The 17320-nt window shown below is 35.7% G+C and overlaps 2 pseudogenes; both read left to right on the top strand.

The window, feature by feature from the left end:
- The window catches only part of LOC140855684 (probable calcium-binding protein CML35), a 26321-nt pseudogene extending 15994 nt beyond the window's left edge, over window positions 1-10327 (top strand).
- A 126-nt stretch (window positions 10328-10453) lies between these two features.
- Window positions 10454-13642, top strand: LOC140855685 (probable calcium-binding protein CML35; annotated as a pseudogene).
- The last annotated feature ends 3678 nt before the right edge of the window (window positions 13643-17320 follow it).

The following is a 17320-nucleotide window of genomic DNA, read 5'->3' on the forward strand; positions in this document are numbered from 1 at the left end:
ATATTTATTGACCTATGGGAGAGTGATGCTAAAATTGGATGGCTCTAATAATGTGTTTATATTTTCAATATACCCATCTAGGTCAAAACGTCCACTCTAAAAGGATCCCAATGTGTATGCACTGGATCTGAGAAATACTTTTAGAGGTAGCTTCCTCTATTATCTCTTCTACTTCATAACAGTATTGCTTTGAGATCCGTGAGGAGCATGAAATACATTTAATCTCAGCTTTTTATTCTTAAATGAGACATCCATGACTCCAGTCCTACAATTAATACATGCTTTGGTTGTAGCTAGGAAGGATTATCCTAAATTATGGAAATTTATTGTGAATTGCCAAAATGCTCCATATCTAAGATCAGAAAGTCAATCAAAAGTAAGAACTCCTCTATCTTACTAAGACATCCTCAATCATTTCACGTGATATTTTAATAGATCTATCAGCTAATTACAAAGTTATCGAAGTAGATTTTAACTCACCAAATTCAAAAAAATTATATACTAAACTAGGCAAAAGGTGCACACTAACCCCCAGATCCAATAGAGCTTTCTCAATATGTGGATTCCTTATGACACGAAAAATGATAGGGGCACTTGGATCCTTAAGTTTAGGCAAGGTAGCATGTTAGAAGACTGAACTAGCCTGTTTAGTAAGGCAACTTTGTTTAGATTTTATGTTCAACATTTTTATTTTTGTGTGCACAAATCTTTCAAAAACTTAGTATAGAGGACCTATTTTATTGCATCTAAAAAGGAGAGATTGATTTGGACTTGTTTGAATAGTTCTAACATTTTATCTAGTTTACCCTTTTTATTGAATGGCGCAGGGGATTCTAATGCAATTGAAAATGGAGCTCTAGGTAATTAAGGTGGTGCTAATGATGTTGGTTCATCTCTTGCCTTAAGGTCCTTCTTATCCTTGGATGGTTCAGATTCAGTCAACTTCTCATTGGTTTTGGTCTTTTTGATTTCACTTGGTTGCTCTATAACCTTACCATTCCTAAGAATCATGATAGATTTGGCTTATTTAGGGATAGTTTCAGGAGCATTAAAATTTTCAGCCCTATATTGACCTCTAAGATTAATCTTGGGTTGACTGAGTAGTTTTCTCTCTTCCCTCCTACCGAAGGCAGTAGCTAATTGACCTATTTGGATCTCTAGCTTCGGTATCGATTGAGTGTGGAGTGGAGGGTTTGGGTGTTAACTTTCAGTCTCTCTAAGATTTTTAACACCTTCTCCTCAAAGATTGAACTATGGTTACTAGGAGAAGGTTGAGGAACATTTTGGTGCTGAGGATAGGATGGGCTCCAATATTATGACTCTTGAAAATTGGATCTGTAAATAGCCAGGTTAACCACAGGTTGGGGTTTAAATGAAAAACTTAGGTAATCTCTTCAGCCTAGATTATAGGTATTTGAGTAAGGGTTGTGTCCTAGTCTATAATTATTCTAAGTTTATGTTTGGTTCACTTATTCATGTATAAACTCAGAGAATTGGGATGCAACAGGACAATCATAAACAGTATGTGTAGGACTCGAATATATGGAACTAACTTCTATCATAGGTAAAGATTGCTGTATCGATATCCGTATCGATGTCAGATCGATATGGTATGGTACCGATACCTTACCGTACCGACACATGGTACGCTCCGATATTTCAGTTCAGTATCGATATAATTTTTTAATTTTTAAGTTAATATCATGATTATCATCTCAAAATTATATTATATTATATATTTATTTACATATTTAAGTTCAGTTTTTGAGTTCGATACGGTACAGAAAATTTTGATCCAAATACATATTTTTTACATTATATTACAATTCTATCATCCTAAAATTTTAAAAAAAATACATAAATATATATTAAAATATATCTAAATTTTTAAAATATAAAGCACAAAGAATGACATACTAACCTCAAGATCTGCTCTGCATCTAATATCTCGTCGAGTGTCTGTGACACTCATAGATATTTGGATCACCGACTTATTTTGAAGAAATATTAGTCCATCCCTCTAACCAAGTAGCACTGTAATCCTAAATATTCATCTCATAAGGTATCATCTCTGGATTATAAGATATCACGGATCTCTTACTCAAACTCTGACTCTGAAAGATATCCTCGTGATGATGGTATGGCTGTGAAAGAGCTCATCCAAATATATTGGTAGCAAAATCTGATCCGTAAGATGCTTCGAATTGTATAGGATAATAATCACTAGAAGACGATATCTCAGATGCACCATATCTATGTGGATCATTAGGTGGCTACAGGTAATAGGATCCATAATGCGAGAATGATCCACATACATCCATAGATCCTATCCCATATGCAAGATCATCTGCAGCTGTATCATGTACTAGACGACCTCTAGGAGTCCATCATCTATATGAAATCAACTATCGCGATCTCTATTGACTCTTTTATCATGATCCCTATTTTGTATGGCATATGTAAACTGGGACTCATCAATGAATCGAATACCATCCTTTGACTGTATCTCATAAATAGTGATCTCCTGTCCTTCAGTCCCTCTCTGATCATTAGATCCATAACTATTAGTACCATCATCACTCTTCTTGATCTCCAAATCTAAGCCAAATAGCTTCTACACTCTCGAGAGTGGTGCACATGCAACTATCTTTTTTTCCTCTCCTTGTGCCCCTTTATCACTAAGTTTTCTGTGTTTTGGAGGATGGATGTGTTGTTGTTGACTGGCCTTATCTAAATATTTCTCACTCAAATATCTACGAGGATGTCTTGAACATCGAGTCATATGATGAATAATCTCTCTGTGATCTTTGAGACTGTGGTCAATCAGTTGGAACCTTATGAGGTATATTTCTTTCTGCCCATTGCCTTGGAGTTATCCTGATCTCTCTAACTACCACACCAGCTAGTCATGGAGGGGATCTTGGCTCATCAAGCTCCAGCTCTGCTGCTGCCCTATAAGCCATCCGATCATCAGATCGTCATCCTCATCATCATAATCATCTAATGTCGGATCTGCATACTTCAGGTACATCTCTTTTTGGATATACTTTAGCCTCAACCTCAAATTATAATGAATATATATAAGATCGTTGAGGTACTTCTGTGTCAGATGGTTTCTCTGTTTGCTGTAGATAATGGTAAAAGCAACCATTACACTACAACACTAAGGAGACCGTGTGGAAAGGAATGCAGATTGCTACAGCTTTCAAATTATCTATGAACTATCCAAAATGAATCCATCATTCAACTATAAAATATTATGTAAATTATATATCAGATTTTATGATATCTCTAGACATGTAATGTCAAAAAAGTCTTCTCATTATTGGTATGTAATTTACTAGATTCATCTTCTTTTGCTTACGACAGCAGATGCGATTCCAAACTATCCATCCCCTCTCTAATTATTTTGTCTATGAAAAATATATTTTTAAGTTAATAAATATGTTTTGATTATAGATTGAATTTAGTTAAATGCTCGATTAGGTAACCTAAATACCTCTTGCGGGCACATAGATGCAGTTTTCAAATCGAGCACTATCTTATATATCACATTATGGAGAGCAGTGAGAAGCTCACTATCTATATCTATCTAGGTGTGGTATACTAGAATCTCGATTCAAATAGTAAGCTACTGATAAATCCATAAATAATTAAATACACATACAAGTACAAAAGCTGAAAAATTTTTAGTGAAAATTTTCATTCATGCTTACGATTAGATGCAATCCTCCCCATCTAGTTATCCAGCAGCGCTCGATGATGTTGATATATTTTGGATATATTTTGGATCTATCTCACTGATCTATTTCTTTGTCCTCTCTATCATATGATCTAAATACCATCTAAAGGTAACTCTCCTGTCCATAGCGTGAAGCATCTCATATAATGACTTGATAACCTTCACTATCTTATCAGTCCGTTGTCAAAATGACTGATTAGTCACCAAGTTTTTCACATGATTTTTTTCAATGCCGATCCTCACATATCTGCTCTCTTGCCACTTGGCACCAACAAACATTTGATGTAAGTAGCTTTCTTTCTTTAAAAGGCTATCAAGTGCTATGTAGTTCGTAGCAAATCTGGTGACATCCGGTCTCAAGATCTCTCCTTAGTATATGTCCGCATCAATGATAGAATTCATGTATAATTATAAATGAATCTAGTAATAATCTAGGCTGTGTCTACTGTCTACTGCACTCTATGAGCTTTCCAATATCATCAATATAAAATCAATACAATATGCAGCATATGGGGTCTAATAAATATGCGATCGTTGCTCCATCAGTAACTCTCCAGCGGCCTTATATTACGATCCATTATTTGTGATGATCTGCACAACATTCTGCTCTCCTATTGAGTCAATCGCCTCCCCATTAGTTCAAGGATGTATGCACTGTCGTGCATTTTATCTAAAGCATCTATTGACTTGTGAAAATTATTTTTCTATCATAATATTCAAGAATTAATGATGCTCCATCTGGGAGGATCGATCAACCATCACATCATCGTAAGTCTGTATGCAGACTATTTATTCTTGTAAGAAGCAATCCATCTTTGTAGCTCTTGTTGTTATATCAAGAAGCTGACTATAGATGTTCTTAGGTGCTGGAGGATCCAACTTCGACCAGTAGCCTATATAGCTAAAATGATAGATATTGATAGTAAGTATTGTCTACTGTATGTGCTAGAATATAGCTGAAATAAAATTATGATCTAATAGCTTGCCACATATCCTTTTTTTATCCTTTTCTTATCCTTTTTCAATATGCTGTAATCCTCTGCTACTTTGAATCCTTACTAGAAAAGCATGTATATCGAAATTATGAATGATGGTCCTGTCGGCATGTCTCTAGAAGATCTCCTCCAATTTCAAAAGACCCAACATAGACAAAATACCATGCCTGCCTCTACTGTCGATCTCTCTGATTGAGGTGGTCCTTCTGAACTCTGATTTTTTTAGGGGTCATAGAGTCGACCCTGATTCATAGCATGATGGTTAATTACTCCTATATTTGGCTATTTCTCCAGTCGGTACTGATCATCCAGACTCGTCTGAATAACAATCTCAATCTGTGCTCCTCATCATTCAGAGTGAAAGCCTCTCTGACTCTCTAGAATGATAGGAAGATGGCTCTGTGGCTCGATGGTCCACCTCTATCTTTGCTATTTTGCTTTTTTTTTTTATGCTTTAAAATTAGTAAAGCATTTCTTCATCAACTGACATACCTTCTATTGATATTTTGATATATGGATACATTACTGTAACCACTAGCCAAATGCTGCTTCAATCTAACCACCCCTCCTCCCTTGAACTCTGTGTTACACCATTTGTATCTTCAATGATGGTGAGTCGAGAGTATCTCACCATGCTCTTGGCCATATCATGCTCTATATTTTTTTCTTATTCATCTCTACAAGATTAACAAAGCACAATAATTTAATAATATGATTTTAAGTTATTTTTCAAATTTTATTTTTAAATTTTTTTTAAAAATATATTATTTTTTAAAATAATTACAAAAATTATGATTTTTATATCAATATGTAGATCATTTAAAGATCTACATATATAATGAAATCATATCCAAATCATAAATTTTGGCATGATTTCTTCTTAATTTTGTATTTGTTGTCATTTTCGATCAAACATTAAAAAAAATTAGTGAGAGAATGATAGATTATCTTACTATCCGTCAATCTTTGTCATCTTCTCAATATGTTTGTGATAAATTTCTCGCATCCACGGGCTCTAAAATTTTTTTTCCTCTCGTTTGTTTTCGCAAAGATTGAGCTCAGGTTCAAAAGTCAGAGGTCTCAGAAGGCAGGAAGGGGAAGCTAAAGCTTCCTCTCGATATGATGGCCCCACCCCCACATGGCACTATCGGTACATTGAAATCGAGTCGTATGACCTGACCACCCGATTTGGGCAGTTCTTACAGCATACTAGACCGAACCGATCGGTTTTGATCCAGGACCCCACTGATCGGTTCAGTCGGGACCCATGTTTTCTGAAAAAGGTCCGAACCAGATTGGTAGCTGCAGTTCGGCTTAGTTGCCCATACGATCGATTGGGCCGGTATGGCAAACCTGATCATAGATGCGATTGGGGTGCTGGTGGATATCATTTGCAGTAATCTATCCAATTTTTGAGATAATCCATTCACTCTACTATAGATGTCTATTGAACTATTAATTTCATAAATTTCACCCTGTTTAGGTCCGGACATGAGAGGGTCTCTCCTGACAGTAGATATATGGTGCAGTAAATTTTACTCAATGTTTTAAAAAGCTGTTAGGTTTCATGCTCGTTTTTCAACATAAAGGTTCCACCACAGGATGCATCAATTATTTATTGGCGCTTCTTTGACAGGCCATCATAGAAGTACTGGATCAATTTCATTTGGGTACAGCATGGTGAAGACACATCCTAATTAATTCTTTTAACTCTTCAGGTCTATGAACATCTTCATCAATTGAAAAAATTAGTTATTGCTTTTCTTATTTGATTAGTTTTTCTTATTGAAAGTATTTTTGAAGGATTCCATTTGAAGTTGATCCCAAGTTGAATTATTACTGTATCTAAGGAGTTCAGCTAATATTGGCTTTGTCTTTCAATGAAAAGAGAATAATTTCAACCTGAGAGCATCGTCGGAGAAATTTTGGATTTTAACTGTAGAGCTGATTTCTAAAATTCATTAAGGTATTTGTATGGATCCTTATTTGCAAGTCATAAAATGATTAGAGATTTGGATGACACTAGACTTGATTTCATTGAATTGCCTCGACTGGAGGCATTTGAATGCAAGGAGAGTAGGTATATGTGGAAGGAGTAAAGTATCCTTCAACTGTCTAGGTGATCATTTTTTTGATTTCAATCCATATTTCTAGGTTTGTTGGTTTTAAAGATTTTTTCAATTTCAGGATCTAGGGTTGAATCTCGCATCGTAATGAACGGTGCCCAAGCATAAACCCTACAATTATACCTTAAAGCAAACATAGAAAATTTCAATTTTTATAGATTTTTTTTGGATAAAAAAAGGATGAAAGAAATTCTAAAGATAAGAATCTACAAAATCCTAAATCTAAGAAATAGATGAGAGAAGTTTTATTAGATTTAATGTTTGTGAGTTAGCAATCAGTTATATAATCAATCCTAGCTAAGGGTTGTCGTAGATCTAGATAGCTCCTAACTATTTCAAGATCATTTTTTGAGCATCCAAGTAAAGGACTGGCCACTCAACTGACTAGGTAAGTGTAGGATTGGTGGGGGTCTCTCTGTTGCTTTTTTTACACACCAATTAAATTGACAGATAAGTGAATGAAACTAATTAAATAATCATTTTTTTCAAGATCATATTTTTGAACTACTTTTTTAGACACCAATCAAAATGAAATCCTAATCCGATCTAACTCTTAGGATTTTTTATCCTATTGAGCTCGACAGTCCTTAGGGGTCAACAAATAATTATTTTAAGTTAAGATTTAGGTCATGCACTATGAAAGTTGTGATTTTTGGATCAAGGAAGGGTGATGAAATCTCTAGCTTTTCTTGGTTAGTGGGTTATGCCCTTAACATGTTTTATGAAGATGCTATATAGAAGATCAAGATGTCCAAGTTAGTTGACACACAATCAAAATTAAATTAGTTGGCTTCACTTGTTAGGTTTTGTAGTTAGGTCTCAATCTCTTAAATAGCTTATGAGTTGTCAGTGTACGACTTTTTTTTTTTTTTTTTAAATAAATTTAAGTAATTAAAATACAATCTCTATAGTGGTACTAAAATTTGATCACTGTCGTAGACGTTCAAAAATAAAGATTTAACTCACTATCATGTAGATAGCGTGAGTCGAGATTATTTCGCAAAGATCGTGTTTAGTTGTAATTGAGTGATTTCAATTTTAATTGAAGATGAATAAAAGCTTAATTAATTAAGAGACTATTAGACAAAGAGCAAGTAAATAAAGAACTAAATAACGTTTGGTTTCAAATATGAAGATGAATTATCAGAATCTTAACTGCTTTCTTTTTAGATAGTTAGTACCCTTCTTAACATATCTTGGATTGGTATCTAATCAATAAAGATACAACCTATCTTAGAGAGCACGATCCGTATTCTTGGATCACGGCCTGTCCCCAAAAGTATAGACTAGTCAAAATTATTTAGATATAATGATAGAAGAAATTTTACCTAAAGATAATCTATCCAAGAGCATGAACCGTACTTGTAAATCATGGCTCATCCAAGGGTCAGAAATTATTCTAGAATAAAATTCTTATTTATGCAAAGTAGAACTAAGACAAAAGATATAAAGCATGAAAGGTAAATATTTATTGCATACTAAAAAGGTAATACAAAGATTTAAAAAAGAGCATTGTTTAGATAAGTTACAGTGATTTTCTAAGAGTGACGACTAGCCGACTATGGAGATGCTTCTCACCGAATCTTTCATCCTGAAATTCTGAGGACTTCCTTTTAATAGCTTGTAAAAGGGATCAAGAGTAGGAGGAGAGGTTTTATGGAGAGAAGAGGGCTTAGGGTTGATTGGTTTGGAAGATGGAAGAGGAAGTAGGCTTGCTGAATTTCTATGAAAAAAGAAAGGTTGAAGGAAGTGTAGAAGGGAGACTTGGGCATTTGATTTTCCTAAGGCTTTGGATGCAGGATTTCTAGGGTTTTGAGGGGAAGGAGCAAGGGTTTGGATGGCTAGGTTTTTGGAGGAGGAAAAGGTCCTAGGGCCAGCTCGGGTTTTGAAGTGGAAAAGGTCGGCATGGAGGGGCTTTGAAGCTATGGACATCGAAACTTGGGACTTGGACGTGGAGAAGCTTATCTCCCTTATATGGCAGCCAAGGAGCTTTAAATAGATGTGGGATTAGGGTTATAAGGGTTATGGCGAAAGGATTAAGGTTCCTTGGATGTGGAAGCAAAAGATCTTATCCATTGGATTGATCCTTGATGAATTACCATATTTGCTTCATTAAAGAATTTTCAAGTTTGTTAGAATCTGAATTCTTCTTTAATTCTCCCTCAAATTCTTCTATTTAAGCTCCATGCTAGGGGCCATCAATGTCAGCCCTTGGATGCTTGTTTGGTTGGTTCTCCTCCGTTAATTGCATTCACACTTAGATCCGTATGAAAGATGATCTTCTAATCTGGACCCTTAGTCTTTAAGGTGTGTTCACCTTTGGTTTTTTCATGAATACCTTGTGTTAAAGCTTCCCTCTTGGCGCCATGACTGTAGACCCTTGGATGAAAGTAAGCTTGGTTCATAGCCTTTGATTTCTTTATGAATCCGTGTAAGAGTGTTCCAAGGATCGATGGCCTTTAAATCTTCATTGATTTTTTTCTCAACCACTGATCTTTTTTTTGTCCTGGATCTTTATCTTAGGCACCTAGATCTCCACCATTAGTTGTGGCATTTTAATGGAAGCCCTTAAATCTCCTTTATGGCTCCTGAGTGCACTTGGGTTCAAGCTGGATTAGACCAAATTGATGCTAATTGAACCCATCTTGTAATTTCCTGCAAAATAAGTTGGGAAACATCAAATTCAAACTAGTACAACTTAATTGATGATGTTTTGAATGTGTTTAATGTATCAATTCATGTGTTGATTAAGGTGCAGGCTAGCTCGAGGCACATCAAAATCGGGTTGATTTTTGATCGGGCTATGAGTTTAGCCTGAAAAAATTTGGATTGAATTTGAGCTAAGATTTAGAGTTCATTTATTTTTTGCTTTAGGCTCAAATATATCTTTGGCTCGGCCGAGCCCAGCCCAAATATGAGCCCATTCAAAGCCCGATATTAAGCCCAATTGAAATCAGATGATCCTGAGTAATCTCAACCGTCTGATCGATTTCTAATGTTTAAACTAGATGTTGCAGACAGTCAACCTTAAGCCTGAGTACGGGCCCCACTATCTCTGTCTATAGAACCTGACACTTGCCATTTTTGAGGCCAAAGAGGGAGCGATCCATGCCAAACGACAGCCACGATTCAGTCTATCACTTAAATATTATATATATATTCCTCATACATTGCTTTTAGCCATAAATTGGGGAGAGAGGAAATGGGATATGATAAGAAGCTAGTGGGAATAAAAATCAAGGTAGAGAGCAAGCGAGAAAAGTGGGTGGGGGATTAAAAAGCAAAGGGATTTCTTCCTCTTCTCTGTTATTTATTTTTATTTTCAGATCACCACCACTTCTTCACCCTCTTCTACCCCTTACGGGAATAATAAGATTTCCATCCATGAAGGAGACTTGTTCTTTTTTTCCTCCTCATTTCTAAGTGTGAAGCAAGGCAGCTGCCATGGAGGGCTTCTGGATTAGTTAGTTTCTTAAATCTTTATTTTTTTCTTGATTTTTTTTCAAAATATTGATTCTTGATTTTTTTTTCTTTAATTTGGATCTAATTGATTCTTGAGTTTTTTTTCATGATCTTTTCAAAGAGAGTACATGGAGGGTGAGTGTTCGACAGCAATGAAGTAGATGGTGAGGGAGCGATTGGAGCAACAACGGAGTCGTGGTAGGGGAGAGGAGTGTCAACAACAGTGGAGGGGATCCACTATACGTAGTGTATCACAGTAATTTTTTTTTTTTGGACTAGCCCAATTGGATTCAGGCAAGGCTTGGGTCTGGGCTCAGCTAGAGCTTAGGCTTGAGTTTTCCAAAAATTTTTAAGCTTAAGCCTGACCTGAAGCCTGAAAAAAATTTTGGGTCAGGCTCTGGTTGGGGTATGGCCCGACCCATTTCTAGCCCTAGCTGTCATATGGAGTGGGCTTAGTTTCATGCCATATTTTCTTTTTTTATATCTTAAAGAGGAAACCTAAAAGTCAAATAGGGATTGGATTTTTTCTACTAATGAAGTCTGTTAGTTTTATAATTAAAATAATAAAAAAAAATAAAATGCATATCTAAAAGAGATCCTTCACAATCATCTATATCTTCCTTCTTCCTCATCAAGTCTCTCCATCCATTATCTTCCTTATCAAGCAATTTCTCCTACCTATAAGGTTTTTCTTTCGAGTTTCTTTCTGCTTTTCCAAATTCTATGCATCATCTCTCCTATCCATGAGATCTTTTTCTAGTCTCTTTCTCCTCTTTTAAATCTCTCTTCTTTTTTAAAATCTTTACATCTAAAAGTTCATAGAAGCTACATATCATTTTATCTAGAGATGTATATTGGGATATCAGACTGTATATCATTTTATCTAAAGATATAGGGGGTGCTTGATTCGTGATCGAAATTAAAATTGAAAGGGGAATCGGAATGGAATGGAATTAAAATCAGAATAGCCTAATCCCCTGAAGCATTTAGTTCGTGATTGGAATCGAAATCGGAATGGATGATTTTCATTATTGTTGCTTGGTTCATACAAAGATAGGAATCGAAGTCAACTTAATTTTTTATTTTTTTTTAATTATTTTTTTTAAAAATTAATTATTTTAAAAATTAATATTAAATAAAAATTAAACATAATAATAATATCTTTAAATTTTTGTTTAAAAAAGTCTGCCTAGAAAATCCTCGTATGAAGCTTTCTCGAAGCTCACTCCCCCACCACTTCTTCCTTTAAAAAAAAAAAGCCATTCGATCTCTCGTAGTGATGCCTCTTTTGCCTCCCCCGCCACCTCCTCGTCCAAAGACTCCACCTCCTCCCACCTGCGGTCCACCCCTCGCTCCATCCTCCCCTCTCTGGCAGCAAGACTCCTTCTTCCTTCGGATCCCATGACCTCTGGCTCCCCTCCCCCACCTCCTCGTCCATCTCTGACCTCTTCACCATCTTTGACCATGACGGCGATGGCAAGATCACGCCGCACAAGCTGGAAGCCATCCTCCGTTGTCTTGGCAGCATCGATGCACCCATCGAGGTGGAGGTAGCATTGATGATGGCAGAGGTCGATCGCGACGATGATGGGTGCATCAGCTCAGAGGAGTTCGATGTGATTGGAACAGCCTTCGGGCCACCAGCAGGGGCGAAGCTCCAGGAGGCCTTCGCTATCTTTGACGCCAATGGCAATGGCTAGATCTCGATGAAGGAATTGCTCAGGGTGTTCAGCACGCTGGGGGACGAAGGGTGTATGCTGAAGGATTATCGTGGGGGAGCGAGAGTTGGATGGATGATTTTTTTTTTTATCTCATTCCACTGGAATGAGATTTGGACTCCATTGGGGTGAGTCTGGATTCGATTATGGAAGGAATGGATCATTTTCATTCTTCTTTGAAATGAAAATCAGAATAGAATTTCTCCCAACCAAGCAGTGGGAATGAGAGTCATCCATTTCAATTTTCATTTCAGACTTTAATTACCTCAACCAAGCATCCCCATATATTAGGATGTCATATGAATATTTTGCTAGGCATGTATCAATTGATCATATACTATGTACTGGTAGATACTAAGTTCAATAAATTATATATCAATTTATCTATAGATATAAATTGGATTCTTATTGGGTGTATCAAAAAAGCTTACGGTATATATCAGTAAGCCATCTAGTATATATCATTTATTCATGTGATGTATATTAAAGAGTACTATATTCTGAAAGCTATGTAAAGTTTTATCTAGAGGTGTGTATAGAACATTAGATGAATATTTTGCTAGGTGTGTATCAACTAGTCATATATTGTGTTTTGATAAATACTGAGTTCAATGAACTATTTATCAATTTAGCTATAGGTATATATTGGGTCATTACTGGATATTTATCAAATAGTGTTATTAAAGATCTGCCTTAAGCACAAAAGGTGCTAGGTGCAAGGGCTGTCGCCTCTGTACCCTCTAGGTGAGGTGATAGCCCTCAAGTGCAGCCTAGGCACCTTAAGCGCATGCCTCTACATTGTTCAGAGGTGCCCAAGAGCCATAAAATTCTAGTAAGTATTAATTTTTAGTTTTTAAAAGATAAGAAAGATCAGTTATAGTGCATAAAAAATATCAATTACAGTAAATAGAGATTAGAAAGATATCTTTGAAAGTCAAACGGACTTTAAAAACCTACGTGAGGCTTTTGGAATCGCCTAAAATAATTAGAAGGCAGAAGCTGAACCATCTCCTTGAGACTCCATCTCATCTCATCGCCTAAGAAGCATCTCCATCTGACCTCATTACCTAATACCATGTAAGTCACCTCTCGTCTGGTCCTCCTACTCATTCTCTTCTTTTTTCTTCTTATTTTTCTTCTTCTTCTGACATGCTCTGTTATGCTTTATTTTATGGTCAGAAAATAGTGCATAACAGAGCACATTAGTCTACTATCTAACCTTTTATTCTTCTTGTTATTCTTCTTCTTCTCCTTCTTCTTTTTCTTCTTATTATGCTATTCTCCATTCTGCTATAGTGAAAACAACATTAAACTGTGAAAATAGCATTAAACATTTTCTTGTTTTACATCTAGAAAATAGAGCATATAAGTCCATCCCTTCTAAACTCTTCTTCTTCTCATCCTCCTAAAACTATTCTTTGTTCTTCTATATAGAAAATAAAGCATATTTAGTCTTGTACAACTATACATTAACTGTACGTTATACAGTGTATGTTGTAATATATTGATAGTATGAATGTTCTTTTATTTTTCCAGAGTATAATACATTCTTATGATGGTCAATCGAAGAAGGATCATGCATGGAAGATGTTCACTTAGCAGACCCTATGGGAAAATGTAAAAATGATTTGATTTTTAACTTCCATGAGAAAACTACTAAAGGAGGTATTTGCGGAGCCAAACAACATATTATAAGGGGGTATAAAAATACCAAGCAATGCCAAAAATGTCCAAGTTATGTTCGCTATGAAATTAAAGAGTACATGTCAAAGAAGAAAGAGGGAAAGAAGCAGTATGATGTATTACTAGATTTTGATGCAATAGAGGATTGTGGAGATGATGAAGTTGAAGAAGTCAAAATTTAAATGGTTGGTTCATGTGAAAAAGGCAAAAAGCCTATTGAAGGTGGAAGTTCTCAATTCCACACGATTTTAAAGCCAAAGAAACCAAGACAAAATGGACCTATGGATCTATACTTCACTCCTAATGCATAGACAGTTGTTAAAAATAGGAAGGCAAACTAATGCATGTAATTATTAATTAGCTTTGCCAAAAGGGAGCGAGGGAAAAAGCTTGTACGGAAATTACTAGAAAGATGTATGATACTGGGATACCTTTTAATGCAGTCAACATTTTAAGTTTTGCTGTGGCAATTGAAACAATTGGATAAAATAGTCCTAGTTTAAAGCCTCCTAGTGATCATAAGGTGAGAGTACCTCTACTGAAAAAAAACTTAAAATCTATTAAGAATGTATTGAAAGCTCATAAGGAAGAATGGAAAAAATATGGTAGCCCTGTCATATTGGACGGTTGGAAGGATGAGGTTTCTAAAAAGGATATAATAAACTTTTCAATTAATTCTTCAAGAAGGTTGGTTTTCCTAAAATCCATTGATGATCCTGATTTTTTGAAGAATATAGATATTCTATTTAAATTAATTGATGATGTCATAGAGGAAGTTGGGGAAGCAAATATGATCCAAGTGATGATTAACAATGCTGCTAGTTATGTTGCTATAAGTAACAATCTTAGTTGTTTAGAATTTAAATTTTATTTTTGAACTTTACTGCTTTTTAGATATAATGACTATATATTATTTTTTTAATTCAATTAGAAAGATTGTTGGAAGCAAAGCACCAATATTTATATTGGACACCATGTGCTGGGCATTATATTGACTGTTTGACTTGATACTGGAGGATATTGGTAAGATACTAGCAATTCATAGAATATAAAGAATGCAATCTTCTTGACTAGAATTTTGTACAGCAGAGTAGACATTGTTAAGATGATGAGAGAATTCACAGGATGAAGAGAGTGGTTGAGGCAAGCTATCATAAGGTTTGCAACTGCCTTCCTCACTCTTCCATCATTATGTATTATACCATATTTGGTCCTCTATCGATGTGTTCAATTTTTGAAGGTGTGACAGATGCGTAGTATCATAACCTGACGGTTCAAAGTACATGATTTGAACAACATCATGTGCCCGAACAGTGTCACAGACATCGATACTTAGTCGATCACCACATGAGCTTGGTAATGCGGTGATGTCCACATCGTTGGATTTTCAACAAACACATATTACTTCCACCGTGGCTCCCTACAAACTGTCCCTTAGATTGGATGCTCTCGAGAACATTAGGCGTGCGAATCTCACTAGATCGGCATTCTGACGTGCAGAACCACGATCCCTCTAGACATGGGTAGCAAATCCCGTGGCAGCCTGCTGACACCTATTTTTCTGGCTCTGATAATCACTACTTTGACTCCGACGCCATCCATCATGATGGCTCTAACAGCCACGATCCTGACACTGATAGGTGCCAACCACTTGACAGGCTTTCTCTTATAAAAGAGAGAGAGAAAGGGAAAAACAAGGAGATTCTTTCTTCTTCTCAATGGGGGACTCTCGTTCTCATCATTTTCTTCCTCTTCTGATGTTCTCCCTCTTTGATTGCCACTAACTTAACTGTTGGAGGGTCTACCATTGGAGAACCTCTATCTTATTCTCCGATGGTTAGGCTTTCTTTGTATGCGCTCGGGTCTGACTGACTTCTGCCTACCCCGACGATGTGCGGCCCTTGATCATAACCATCCAGGCCAGTTACGTCAGCCGCTTCTGCCACTTTGATCCGGCCAAAGAGGAGCAGCAGCAATATGCACAAAATAAAATCTTGAGAAAGATGCTTTTTTTGAACAATGGATAAGAACTAAGTGGGCAAAGGAACAAGCAATCAAGAAAGCTGTTACTATTGTTTCGATGTCTTCGTTTTGGAATACTATCCGTATGAGCCTTAAGTTTTCTGTTCTTTTGGTTAAAGTGCTTCGATTGACGGATGGAAAAATTAGACCAGCCATGAGATACATTTACGAGGCTATGGATAAGACTAAAGAGGCAATTGTTAAGTCTTTTAATGATAATAAACAACAGTATAAAGATGTCTTCGAAATCATTGATGAATGATAGGATTGTCAACTTTATCATCCCCTGCATGCCATTGGACATTACTTGAATCCAGAATTTTTTTTTGTTCAAAACCAAACATTCTGCAAGATGAAGAGGTGGTGGGAGGCATAATTAAATGTGCAGAAAAGATAGTTCCAAGCCATAATGTTCAAGATAAGATTAGTACACAGTTAGACAAATATTAAGAAGCGAAAGGTATTTTTGGATCAAATTTGGTTACCAGACATAGAAAGACTCAATCTACATGGATTATTACATACTATAGTACTATTTTTTTTTTCATATTTTACTAATTTACTCTTATTTTTGTATTTCAAAACTTAATTTAGCACTTCTTTCAACCAACAGTTGACTGGTGGCTTTCTTATGGGTCTTCAACTCCAAACTTGCAAAAATTTACTATAAACATTCTTAGTCTCACTTGTAATTCTTTCGATTGTGAAAGAAATTAAAGTGTATTCTCACAAGTTTGTCCTAAATTAATAGATGATTTCAGGAATTGCAATTTGCAAAGTGCAAACTATTCTAATTATTATGTTTTGTTTCAATCTTTGTAGCTCCACACCAAAAGAAGGAATAGGCTTGCTCAACAATATTTGAATGATTTGATCTGGTGTTTGTCAAGTATAATCAAGCATTGATGCATTGATATAGTAGATGAAATCATATTGACCTTATATCATTGAGAGATATTGATGATTGTAATGAGTGGTTGGCTGGAAGAATAAAGCGAGTTCATACAGATGGGAATGATGAACAAGAATAGGTATTTAGTAATGGTGATGATGGTTTCACATGGGATCTTGTTGCTGAAGCTTCTAGAGCTTATGAGCCTACTTATCACGCTAGAGTTAATTAGTGTGAAAATATCTGTCAAAGGGAGAGCTTCAAAATTTAGAAAGCATTTATTTGATTATTTTTGGGTTAAAGATAGATTTAATATGCTGGATTTTTCGCTTATATCTAGACCTTTTTCAGTTTTTACTTTTTAATAACAGGGTGCTAGTTTTTACTTGTTAGAATTTTTGTCTATAGCTAGTTCTCTATTTTTTTATTTTTGACGCCTGACTTCTCTTAGGCACACGCCTATGCCTTGCACCTTGACTCCAGGGACCTTAGTGCCTAGATGCGCCTAGGGCTTTTAACAACACTGATATCAAAAAAGCTTATAGTATGTATCACTTGGCTATACATTTAGTATGTATTATATGATTATATAGTATATATCGCTAAAGAGTATATGCTAAAAATGAGGAACAAAAAGGATGTCTTATTCACGAGACTAATAACTCCATTAGTAGAAAAAA

This window comes from Elaeis guineensis, chromosome 1, assembly GCF_000442705.2.
Source record: "Elaeis guineensis isolate ETL-2024a chromosome 1, EG11, whole genome shotgun sequence".
Taxonomy (NCBI): Eukaryota; Viridiplantae; Streptophyta; class Magnoliopsida; order Arecales; family Arecaceae; genus Elaeis; species Elaeis guineensis.